Here is a 9562-nt window from a genome sequence, read left to right on the forward strand (position 1 = left end):
TTCCTAACATCACATTATCTGACTTTTTCCGCTTGACTCATACCTATACTAGATATTGCAAATAAGGGAAACCATGGGACCTATGTTTCTTTGGGCCTGGCTTACTTCACTTAATATAATTTTTTCCAAGCCTTTCCATTTCCTAACAAATGGGGCAATGTCATTCTTTCTGATGGAGGCATAGAATTCCATTGTGTATATATACCACATCTTCTTGATCCATTCATCTACTGAGGGGCATCTGGGTTGGTTCCATGTCTTAGCTATGGTAAATAATGCTGCAATAAACATAGTTGTGCTGGTAGCTTTAGTGTGGCCTTGTTTGTGATCATTTGGGTAAATGCCCAAAAGTGGGATTGCTGGGTCGTTGGGGAGCTCTATGTGGAGTCTTTTGAGGAACCTCCATACTGCTTTCCAAAGTGGTTGAACAAGTTTACATTCCCACCAACAATGAAGTAAGGTTCCTTTCTGTCCACATCCCCTCCAGCATCTGTTGTTGTTAGAGTTCTTGATTTTTGCTGTTCTAACTGGAGTGAGGTGATATCTCAATGTTGTTTTGATTTGCATTTCTTTTATGGCAAGGGATGTTGAACATTTCTTCATGTGTCTATTGGCCATCCTTCTTTCTTCTTCAGAGAAGCTTCTCTTTAAGTCTTTCGCCCACTTACTTATTGGGCAGTTGTTTCTTTGAGGATTTGTTGTTGGGTGGTTTAATTTTTTGAGTTCCAAGTATATTTTAGATATGAGACCCTTGTCCGTTGTATGGCTAGTAAAGATCTTCTCCCAGTCCGTGGGCTTTCTATTGATCTTGCTAGCTATGTCATTTGCCCTGCAGAAGCTCTGCAACCTTATACAATCCCATTTGTCCAGCCTTTCTTTGATTTGTTGTGTTTCCGGGTCTCTATTCAGAAAATTTCGGCCTGAGCCAAGGAGACCCAGGGTTTCTCCTATTCCATCCTGTAATGTTTTCAGAGTGTCTGCTTTGAGTTCAAGGTCTTTGATCCATTTGGAGTTGATTCTGGTGCAGGGTGATATATAAGGATCTAGCTTTAGTTTTCTACATGTAGTTAACCAGTTTTGCCAGCACCATTTACTGAAGAGGCTGTCTGTCTTCCATTCTATTGTTTTAGCTCCCTTATCGAAGATTAGATGGCTATAGGTCTGTAGGTTCATTTCTGGGTTTTCAATTCTATTCCATTGGTCCTGAGGTCTGTTCTTATGCCATTACCAAGCTGTTTTGATTACTATGGCTTTATAGTAGAGTTTGAAATTTGGTATTGATATTCCTCCAGCAGTATTCTTTCCGTTGAGGAGTGTTTTTGCTATTCGGGGTCTTTTATTGTTCCATATGAATTTTTGGATTGCCTCTTCTATTTCCTTGAAGAATGAGGGTGGAATTTTGATAGGTATTGCGTTGAATTTGTAGATAGCCTTGGGCAGTATTGCCATTTTCACGATGTTAATCTTTCCAATCCAGGAGCATGGGAGGTTTTGCCATTTTTTAAGTTCTGTGTTGATTTCCTTTTTCAAGATTTTAAAGTTTTCATCATAGAGGTCCTTCACTTCTTTAGTTAAGTTAATTCCTAGGTATTTTATTTTTTGTGAGGCTATTACAAATGGAGTTGCTTTCCTAATTTCAGCCACACTTTTCTCATTGTTGGCATACAGAAAAGCCATTGATTTTTGGGGGTTAATTTTATAACCTGCTACTTTGCCAAAGTTTTGAATCAGCTTGAGTAATTTGGGAGTGGAGTCTATGGGATTCTTTAAATACAAGATCATGTCATCTGCAAAGAGGGAGAGTTTTATTTCTTCTTTCCCTATTTGGATCCCCTTTATGTCTGCATCTTGTCTTATTGCTGTAGCTAGGCATTCTAATACTAGATTGAAGAGAAGTGGAGAGAGTGGGCATCCTTGTCTTGTTCCTGAGTTAAGAGGAAATGGCTTTAGTTTTTCACCATTGAGTATAATGCTGGCTGTAGGTTTGTCATATACAGCCTTTATTGTATTGAGGAATGTTCCATGGATTCCTAATTTTTCCAAAACCTTCATCATAAAGGGGTGTTGGATCTTGTCGAATGCTTTTTCTGCGTCTATTGAGATAACCATGTGGTTCTTATTCTTGCTCCTGTTGATGTGATGAATAATATTAATTGATTTGCGTATATTGAACCAGCTTTGCATCCCTGAAATGAATCCTGTTTGATCGTGGTGTATGATTTTTTGGATGAATTGTTGAAGTCGATTGGCCAAAATTTTGTTGAGAAGTTTCGCATCAATGTTCATCAAAGAAATGGGTCTATAGTTCTCTTTCTTTGATGAGTCCCTACCTGGTTTTGGGATGAGGGTTATGATGGCTTCATAGAATGTGTTCGGTAGTGAGCTTTCTCTTTCAATTTCATTGAAGAGTTGGAGGAGAATTGGTGTGAGCTCTGCTTTGAAGGCCTTGTAAAATTCCGCTGTAAAACCATCTGGTCCTGGACTTTTCTTAGCTGGGAGGTCTCTTATTGCTGTTTCTATTTCAATGCTTGATATGGGCCTGTTAAGATAGTTTACCTCATCTTGGTTTAGTTTTGGCATGTCAATATTTGCTAGGAAGAGGTCCATTTCTGTCAAGTTCTCAAACTTATTAGCATAAAGTTTTAAGAAGTATTCCCTTATAATGTTCTGAATCTTGCTTGTTTCCGTGGTGATGTTTCCATTCTCATCTCTGAGTTTATTAATTTGGGTGTGTTCTCTTCTTTTTCTGATAAGATTTGCTAAGGGTCTGTCAATTTTGTTAAGTTTTTCGAAGAACCAACTCTTTGTTTTGTTGATTCTTTCTATAGTTTTTTTGGATTCTAATTCATTTAATTCTGATTTAATTTTGATTATTTCTTTCCATCTACTGGATTGGGGTTTATCTTGCTGCTCTTTTTCAAGGAGGTTTAGATGTGTCATTAAATTGTTAGTTTCAGATCTCTCCAATTTGTTGATGTAGGAGCTCAGAGCTATAAACTTGCCTCTGAGTACTGCCTTTGCTGTGTCCCAGAGGAGCTGGTATTTTGTGTGTTCATTTTTGTTGAATAGCATGAACATTTGAATTTCCTTTCTAATCTCTTCCATGACCCACTCATGATTCAGCAGTGTGTTGTTCAGCCTCCATGTGATACCGGACTTTCTTTGGTGGCTTTTGGTGTTGAGTTCTAACTTTATTCCCTTGTGGTCAGAGAGAATGCAAGGTATAACTTCAATGTTTCTGAATTTAGACAAGTTTGCTTTGTGGCCTAAAATGTGGTCTATTTTAGAAAACGTTCCATGTGCTGCTGAGAAAAACGTGTATTCTGATGCTGCTGGGTGAAATGTTCGGTAAATGTCTGTTAAGTCTAGTTGATCTATGCAGCTGTTTAGATCTGCGGTTTCTCTGTTGAGTTTTTGCCGAGTTGATCTATCTAGTGGGGAGAGTGGTGTGTTAAAATCCCCAACGATTAATGTCTTTGGATCTATATGGGATTTGAGGGAAAGTAGTGTTTCTTTGATAAATTTGGGTGCTCCATTGTTTGGCGAATAGATATTTAGAATTGTAATATCCTCCTGAAGGAGAGATCCTTTAATTAGTATGTAGCGACCTTCTTTATCTCTTTTCATGAATTTTAATTTGAAGTCTATTTTATCTGATATTAGGATTGCAACTCCCGCCTGTTTATGCGGTCCGTTTGCTTGGTAGATTTTATTCCAGCCTTTAACATTGAAAATGTGTTTGTTTTTATGGGCAAGATGTGACTCCTGCAGGCAGCAGATAGAAGGGTCTTGTTTTTTAATCCAACTAGACAGTCTATGTCGCTTAATTGGAGAGTTCAGTCCGTTAACATTAAGAGATAGGACTGAGAGGTATTTGGGAGTTCCTGCCATGTTATCTACCTTCTTGGGGGCTGCGAAAACTGGGTTCTTCCTATGGTTCTTGGATTCTCAGTTTGGGTGCAGTTTCTTGGCCTTTATTGCGGTCTTGTTGGTTTTCTATGTGTAGGACATCTTTAAGAATCTTTTGTAGGGCTGGTTTGGTGGAGATGTATTGTTTCAATTTTTCTTTGCTATGGAAGGTTTTTATTTGGCCTTCAGTTATGAAGGAGAGTTTAGCTGGGTACAGTACTCTTGGTTGATAGTTGTTTGTTTTTAGGGCATGGCATACATCATTCCAGGCTCTTCTTGCTTTGATTGTCTCTGCTGAGAAATCTGAGGTGATTCTAATTGGTTTCCCTTTATAAGTGATTACCCTTTTCTCCCTGACAGCTTTAAGGATCTTTTCCTTGTTCTGAGTTGATCCTGTGTGGATTATAATGTGACGGTGGGATGTCCTATTCTGGTCTGGTCTATTTGGGGTTCTAAAGGCTTCTTGTATCTGGACAGGCCTATCTTTTTGCATGTTTGGGAAGTTCTCTGCTAGGATCCTGTTAAACAGATTTCCTAGACCATTAACTTCTGTTTCTAGGTGTTCCTCTACACCCATTATCCTTAGATTAGGCCTTCTGATGGTGTCTTCCAGGTGTTGGATAGATCTATCATATTTCTTGGACTTGTCTTGGATGGTTGTATGTTCTTTCTCTATAATATCTAGGCTGTCTTCAATCCCTGAGATTCGATCTTCTGCATGGTCTAACCTGCTGTCAAGACTCTCTACTTTGTTTTTTATCTCTTTTCCTTCTAGTTGGTCAGCTTTGATGGCTTCAAGTTCTTTGTTGAAGCTCTGTTTTAGGTCTTGTATGAATTTCTTTACTTCCTTAATTTGGTGTTCAGTGTTTGTCCTCAAATCACTTAGTTGATTGGTTATGGTTTCTTTGGGCTCCCATTCCTTCTGTTGGGTTCCATTCAGCATTCCCTTTGTGGTCTCCCTGACTTCCTTCAGCTCTTTGTTAATGGATTCCATGAATGCCTTTAGTGATCTTTGTGTGTTCTCTACCTGGTCTCTCAATTCCTGTATTACTCTTTGATTAGCTTCCTCCCGTTCGTGGGATTCCTGCAGATCTCTTTGAGTGTTCTCAGCCTGCTCACGCCATTCCTCCCTTTCTCTTTGAGTATTCTCAAGTTGTTCACGCAAATCCTGTATCAGTTTTTGAGTAGCTTCCTCACGCTTATGATATTCCTGTATAAACTTCTGGGATGCCTCCTCTCTCTCCCTATCACGCTCATACAGAGTCCTTTGTACGTTGTCAAACTTTTCATTTATCATGTTTGCCACCAGTGTTTGTAGAGCTGTTTGGGAACTCTCCTCTGGATTATTCATTATCTGTTCTAACCCCTGATTATCAGGATTGGGAATTGAGATACCCGAATTTGCCATTTTTCTTGTGTTTTTCCGGCTTACTCTGCCCATTTGAGATGAAGATAGCACCAGTTTTGTGCTAGAACACTATCTTAAGGCAACCATCAACCAAAGTTTGCATTTGTACAGTCAATAGTCTACAGATACAATCTATTTCAACAGATACATCTATTCGACATCAAACAACTATATGTTAAAGAACTTCGAACCGCAGAGAAGAATTTGGAAAGCCAGAAATTATTAGGGTTAGGAAGAGATGTGGGTAAAAAATAGGAATAGATTGGTGTGGGGAGGCACAGGGAGAGTTAACTATGTCCTAATCACAATGCAGGAAATAGGTTGGGTAGGATGTAAGTAGAGAGAGAGAGAAAAAGAATAAGGGAAAGGGGAATGAAAAGAGACCAGAAAAAAAATAGAAACGTAAAAATTAATGTTATTTTAGAGATTAAAAGACCATCTATTTATAGAGGAATATGAATATGTTGAGAGAAAGGGAGGGACATAGAGGAGATGAGAAAAACTTTAAAAAAATGCTTAAAATATTGTATAGGTATAAAGTACTGCTATTAGTGAATTTAAGTCTCAGAGGTTTTGAATTGAGTAATAAGTTTGTGGATTAAGTGTGTACACAATGGGGGATAGGGTCTACTGGTTAACTACGGGTTTATCTGAGGATGTGCAGGACAAGAGTTAAGTCACATAAAGATGAACAAAGAGGAAAAGATGGAAAGGATAGGAAAGTGAGAAGAAAAGATCAGAAGTTCAGTAGAGCTAGAAAAAAAAAACAAAAAGATAATTAAGAATGAAAGAAAAAGAGAAAGAAGACAAGAAAAGAAAAGAAAACACACATTCACGTATTCCTAAAATAAAAATTATAAGAGGAGAAAAAAAAAAAAAGTTAATGGAAAACAATTATTTTTTCAGAAGAGGCAAAAATTAAAGATTAATAAAAGTTTTAGAAAAGCAAAAAAAAAATTTTATATATATATAAGGTAGCAAAAAACGAAAAAAAACAAAACAAGAAAAAGAAAAAAAGAAAAGAAGAAGAAGAAATAAAAAAGTTCTTTGATTTTTTTTTTTTTTTTTTTTTTTTGGGAGGGGTGGGAAGTGTCCTGTATCTCCCTTTTGTCTGTAACCAGAGTCTGGTTGGAGTCTCTGGTCAGCTTGAGGTCCTGTGGCTTGATTGGTTTCTTAAGTCAGTTTGTTGGAACAGGCAGGAAAATGCTCTGCTTTACCCAAGATTTTGAGATCCCCCTCCCAGGTTAGTTTACTGGGAGGGTGATCTGCTTTGAGAATCACAAAAGAGGGGGATGCAGTGATGAGGCTAGGTTCTGGGTAGAGTTGAGGCCTTTCAACGAACAGTAGCTTTTCCCTGGGGCTATTTTGTGAAAAAAAACTCACAGCACCCAGCCTGGAGCCATTCTCAGGGTTTCTGTTTTTCAATTGATTGTGGTGGCTGCTAGAGGGAGGGGCAGCCTCTGGCTCTGGCCACCCAGCGAGGAGAGCCACTCCAGTGGCTGGTGCCTGAGCTGGGCGACCCCTCCCTGGATGGAACTGAGTCTGTGAGGTCACCTCGCCGCCAAGTTCCTGTGACCTGCCAAATGACTAGCTCTATTCCAAGGCCTGAGCTGGAGCTAGCCGCTCCTCCGAGCTTTGTCGGTATCCAAGATGGAGATCACCGGTGCTGGGGGGGGAGGGGTGGCCTTCCCTCCTCTGCTCCCAGAGGAGTGAGGAAGTGGGGCTTCTACTCACGCGGAGTCTTGGATCTCGGGTCGTCTCTGGTCTGCAAAGTGCAGGATGAAGTTGTCCGCTCCTTGTTGGTTCTTGCTGGTGTTGAGTAGAATCCGCTCGTCTGCTCCGTCTGGCTCCTTCGTCCCGGACTGCGTCTCAGGTATGCCTCCGCGGCGGTGGTCGCCGCTGCGACCCTGCCGCCGCAGCGGCAGCTGCTCAGATGTGTCTGCTTGGCTCCCCCTCTCTTGACTAACTCTCTGTCCTGTGATGGAACACTTGGTGTGATTCTCTGGCTTGGGACTGTTCACTGGAACTCTGAAACTGTTTTCTATGCAAGAGCTTGTTCAGATTCCAGCTTCTCCTCCGCCATCTTCCCGGAACTCCCCTATATTCTTTTTTAATATAAATAACTGTATAAAGCATATGTTCTTCATCTAGAAATGTTAAACTTATTTTTTTCTATTTGTACAGGGGTAAATGCAATGTATTAAAGATGTAAGGGCTTCATAACCTAAATTCAGCCAACAACAAATTCTGGAGGGGATGTGGAGAAAGAGGAACCCTTCTGTATTGCTGGTGGGAATGTATACTAATACAACCACTTTGGAAAGCAGTCTGGAGGTACTTCAGAAAGCTAAATATAGACCTCCCCTATGACCCAGCCATACCACTCCTAGGCATATTCCCTAAGCAACAGGAACCAAGATACAAGGACATATGCACCTCCATGTTCACTGCAGCACTGTTCACAATAGCCAAGATATAGAAACAACTCACATGCCCCACTACTGATGAGTGGATCTAAAACTTGTGGTGCCTATATACAATGGAATATTATGCAGCCATTAGAAAGGACAAAATAATGGCATTTGCAGGGAAATGGATGGAAGTAGAGCAAATCATTTTGAGCAAGGTAAGCCAAGAGAAAAGAGACAAATGGCACATGGTCTCCCTGTTATGTGGATGCTAAAGCCAAAATACAAGGAGATATGACAAAGTAAACAGGATTCGAGAAACAAAGGACTTCCACTCATTCTGTCATATCATTGCTAAATGACTCCATGATCTTGAACACATATATGGTATACATATGTATATGTGTGTGTGTGTGTGTGTGTGTGTGTGTGTGTGTGTGTGTGTGTGTGTGTGCAACAGAGGGAAGCTAGGAGGAGGACACAGAATCAGTGGGAAATGGGAAAACATACAACAGAGGGGTCGATCAGCTGCACTGGACTTAGATGAAAATGAACTAAGCAATCCAAAGACAGTGATGGGAGGGAGGAATGAGAAGGAAAGAGAGAACAGCTTACACTAAGCAAAAGGAAAGAAATGTAAATATCACCTGATGTGGAAGAAATAATTGTACTGTCAAAGCTCATAGAATTCACAAACTTTATAAACCATGATAATGACAATTTGCCTTATGAAGGTTAAAATTTATTTGTGATTTTAACTAAGTATCACTATTGCACAGTACTTGGAAATATGTGAAGTTTATGTATCACCTAATCTCAATAAAAAAAAGAAAAGTGAGAAGGGGTGGATTAGGAGCAATGGGTAACAATGTTGTCAGACACTTTGTATTCATATATTGTTTTGTGGGATGGGAACTTCTTTGTACAACTACTTAAAGATATTACAAAATTAAAAATTGAAAAAAGATGTAAGGGTTTATCTATGTGGGTTTGATTACAGAAACCAATAAAGTATTCTCTAAATAAAAAAATAAAAAAAGAATATGTTCATTTAACTCCAAAAATGCTGATCATTAACCAGATTTCAAATAAATGTATCTGCAAATGGAACAGATGAAGACAACAAAAATGGGAGAACAAACCTCTAATTAAAACAATATGTTTGATGCTGTACAGACTTTTAAAATGTTAACAAAAATAAACAAAATCCTGGAAAATCTATTATCTACTTAAAGGGGAGGATAAGATTTCTTTCTACTTTTAAGTGATACTGTGATACTGTAGGCAAAGAAGATTAGTAATGTTTTTTTTTTCTAGCTTCACCGTGGTTTTTAATAGGTGGATATGTTTGTTGTAAACTGTAATGTCACTTGTTTATGGTCTTTAATGTGTTTAGCTATTAAAGCCAGATTCCTTAGCAGACTGATGTGTTCTGGCACATTACCTTGATATTTAAAGAATTCTTTTTGTTGAAATGGTTTAAGTTTCATCAGAAAGGGTCCAATTAAATTTCTTTTTTTTTTTGGACTGGTCCTGGGGCCTGAACTCTGGGCATGGGCACTGTCCCTCAGCTTTCAGCTCAAGGCTAGTGCTCTACCACTTGAGCCACAGCACCACTTCCGGCTTTTTTCTTTATGTGGTGCTGAGGAATGGAACCCAGGGCTTCATGCATGCAAGGCAAGCGCTCTACCACTGAGCCACCTTCCCAGCCCCCCAATTAAATTTCTATCCATTGTAGTTAATGCTGCATGTGCTAGTCCTCTAGAAATATGTATATGTTAGGCTGACACAACTTGATGGAACTCCACAGGGCTTGTTTTCTAAAGAAAAGTGTACT

This window comes from Dipodomys spectabilis, unplaced genomic scaffold, assembly GCF_019054845.1.
Source record: "Dipodomys spectabilis isolate Male_0828 unplaced genomic scaffold, ASM1905484v1 ptg000234l, whole genome shotgun sequence".
Classification (NCBI taxonomy): Eukaryota; Metazoa; Chordata; class Mammalia; order Rodentia; family Heteromyidae; genus Dipodomys; species Dipodomys spectabilis.